Raw genomic sequence first — 3569 nt, 5'->3', positions numbered from 1 at the left:
CTGTGTGTGTGTGTGTGTGTGTGTGTGTGTGTGTGTGTGTGTGTGTGTGTGTGTGTCTGGAAATGTTAAAATAATAATACTCAATAAAGTTTAAAAATAGTTATTTTTGAAAAAAAGATGGAAATGCCTGATCATCACCTGGAATAATATCAACATCGTGTTAATAAAATTAAAAAAAAAATCCTCATTTATACTCAGAACAAGATACGAGGAAAACTTAGTTTTGTTCTGGAATGAATTTACAGCCAATACTCACAAAAGATCGGGTGAAATTCTTGACAGTGAATGGGTCAGAAAATGACCAGAAGAGGAGAGTTTATTTAGCCCCTTTTCTTTGAGTGTCAAAGAAGGTAACTCCTTGAAGAGGGGAATAAAAACATTTAAAGGGGGGGAATGCTTTTTTTTTTTTCCCCTTCCTTACTCTGCTTTCCTAAAAAGAATACTGTGATTGCTAGTCTACACTTTCTTTCTCTTTCTTTCTTAGGGTTTTTGCCACAGGGTGCGAGAGCTCACAGGAAAGAGAGAGAGACATTGAGAAGGAAGGTGAGAGTGGCCATGCTGCAATCCCTTCTCCTCTATTATCCTCCGGGGGTTTGGGGCACAAACACTCTTATCCAGCATGGTTATTTCCAAGGTCTGGGACTAGAAACATTGTCTGACATGTGAGAGTCTAGCACCTTAACCACCACATCACCTGCTGGCCCCTTCTTTCTTAAAGGAAGCATTCTTTGTTTTTGGATCATGGTAAAGTTAATCTATGAGTCTGGTCTTCAAGAGTTCATGGAAAATGTGTATTTTGAAAAAGCTATGTATGGATTTCAAGTGGTTTTTTGAACCAAAATTAATTTGTCATTCAATCTCATTTTTCTATAATATTTTAAAATTATTTTATTTAACTTTATTTATTCTTATTACTTTTCCATTTTGATCAGAGAGGGAGAAGGAGAGAGAGCAAGGGAAAGTGAGAAAGCAAGCCACCAGATCCTGGACTCAGACCATAGTCAGGCATGTGGGAGTCCAGCATCTTAACCACCATGTCACCTGCCAGCCCCCTCCACAAGATTTTTAAATCCTCTCATATCAAAGAATGGAGGACCAAGAAGAAAACTCTGAGAGCTAGGCATTAGAAGAAATTTGGGAGAGCAAAGGTCTGAAACTTCTAGAGTGGAAGAGAAAAATTAGATTTCAATTATGTTTTCCTAGGAACTAGCAAATGGCATAATGGTTGAATCACTGGACTTCCACGTAGTTACCTGTGGTTCAAGTACTGCACCCAGTGATTCAGAACTCATGCTGGGCATGTGTACATGACTGCCCAAGATCCCAAGAGGATAATGGAAGAGAAGGGACTGCAGCATGGCACTTTCTGTCTCTCTGTCTCTCTCTGTCTTTCTGGCGAGTGCACATGCCCTATAGCAAAAAGCTCTTTAAAAAAAAATCAAAATAAAAGTATTAAGGATATATGTTAATGTGACAATGCTCCAAATTTGATCCCGTATACCCTGAGATTTATAAGGAGGTATTTTTTTACTTTAAATCAGAACTTTACTATCAATTGTGGAGGCTTTTCAGTGACTGTATCTTTACTTATTGTTCAACCTTCAATTATTGAGTCTACCTGGGCTCTAAAATCTCAGGAAGTCAACTGCCTGGAACCAGGTTATTTTCTCTTTTTTAATTTAGCTGCTGTATTCCTCTTTCTTTTTCTTTCTTTTTCACTCTAACTTCTACTTAAGAGTGGATTCTTTGACTTACTACGTTGCTCTGTCTCTTGTTCCCTAAAAGGAGAGAGTTATTTTTTAGACAACTGTACTTTTTAAAAAATGGTATTTAATGCCCGAGAGCTTGTGCATATGCATGAGAGACAGAATGAGAGAGTGCACACCCATCCGGGCTTGGTCGAGTTATAATCTTTCCTCCTCCAATTGTCTAGTCTGAGTGGATCTTGGGCCTGCAACCAAGTGTGTTTTTTAAGCCAGAAGGCCAGAACTTGGACCTAGGTCTGCCATGTAGAATCTGACTTCCTTTATCAGGCCATCCTAAGCCTATTATTTTCTTTTCTCATTTCAATATATACTTTTATTTAGAATATAACGCTAGCAGCATAATGATGATAAACTGTTAGCCACAGATCTGTACCATGAAGTGTAGTATCTTTAAAATGTATTGTTTTTTATAAGTAATTTAAATATAGCATTTTTATTTTCTACTAGGATCAAAGACATTTAGATTCTTTAGCTTTGGCGCATTTGGTAACATCATAATGATTTTCCAGTCAGGCAGAGGAAAGAAATTCAAGAGCATTTTATTTTTTTCCTCTTCTGCCAACTCTTTTGCAGTAAAATTCATCTTCTCACTTGAGACACTACCATTAATAGTGAGACCTTCAACAAACTTTAGGGTCTTATTCTTGATTATAACAGGGAACGAGAAGAGCAGGTCATCAGGAAGACCATGGGAGCTGTCATCAGAAATGACACCCATGGACACACACTTTCCCTCTGGAGTTCTACACCCGACGTCTCTGACATGGTCAGACTTGGCTTTTGCAGCAGACATCGCACTGGATAGCTTCCGAGGCTTGGTGACATCAGCACCGTGCTCTTGCACAGCTATGATGCATTCTCCTTTGAGCTGGCTATCACCTTTCAGAACTTCACAAACTCTACCTTTTTCTTGCAGTTTCATCTTGGCATCGTTGACATCTGGATACTGAGTCACGGCATGGTTTCCCCACGTAATGACCCTTTTCGCATCATCAGCAGTCACACAAAGTTTAAGAGCAATTTGAGCTTTAACTCAGTTGTGATCTAAACAAGTCAAGTAATAAGTTCTCCTGGGGTGTGGGGGGTGGGGCTGACTTGGTGGCAGTCAGGCAGCCGGTATTGGTTGGTTTCCCACAACAATAACCTTAACTGGCTTCCTGGCATATTCCTCCAAGGCTGCTCCCTGGCATTTGAAGATTTTCACATTTGTTTTCAGCTAATCTTTCTTTTCCATGCCTTCCCTTCTTGGCATGGAGCCCACAAGAATGGCCACATCCAAGTCTTTGATGACAACACTTTCCTTATCTATCACAATGAAATCTTTCAAGAGGTAGAGGACTCAACCTTGTATTTCCATGCCAGTACCATCCAGGACACCCATCATGGGGGTGATATCCAACAGCACGAGAATTACAGGCTGGTCTTTACGAAAGACAAATCCATTCCCAATGCTGTATAGTGGTGAAGCAATCTGACCAGTTGTTCCAGTCACAAGGACTCTGATTGGTTCAGACATCATTGGTAACCATGTGGACAATTTCTCCAAGCCTATTTTTTTAAAGGAGAAAATAATTTCTCAATAGAGCCAAATATAAAAATGATTTCCTGATGTGCACAACTTTCAAGCTCTGAGTTTCTCTTGTTACCATATTAAGCAACATCCTTTCTGTGGCAGCAATTTGGTTTTATCTCTTTTTGTTTCATGTCCTCTCATTTTTCTTTTTATTAGTGGTTCTTACCTTTAGTGGACCTCGTAATCACCTGTGGTACTTGTCAAACCTGAGATGATTGGTTCTTATCTCC

The 3569-nt window shown here is 39.4% G+C and overlaps 1 pseudogene; it reads right to left on the bottom strand.

The window, feature by feature from the left end:
* Positions 1 to 2275: 2275 nt before the first annotated feature.
* Positions 2276 to 3282, bottom strand: LOC102486501 (malate dehydrogenase, cytoplasmic pseudogene; annotated as a pseudogene).
* Positions 3283 to 3569: the final 287 nt, after the last annotated feature.

This window comes from Tupaia chinensis, unplaced genomic scaffold (assembly GCF_000334495.1).
Source record: "Tupaia chinensis unplaced genomic scaffold, TupChi_1.0 Scaffold000519_1, whole genome shotgun sequence".
NCBI lineage: Eukaryota > Metazoa > Chordata > Mammalia > Scandentia > Tupaiidae > Tupaia > Tupaia belangeri.
The sequence above is the reverse complement of the archived record's forward strand: the minus strand, read 5'-3'. Positions and strand labels throughout refer to the sequence as shown.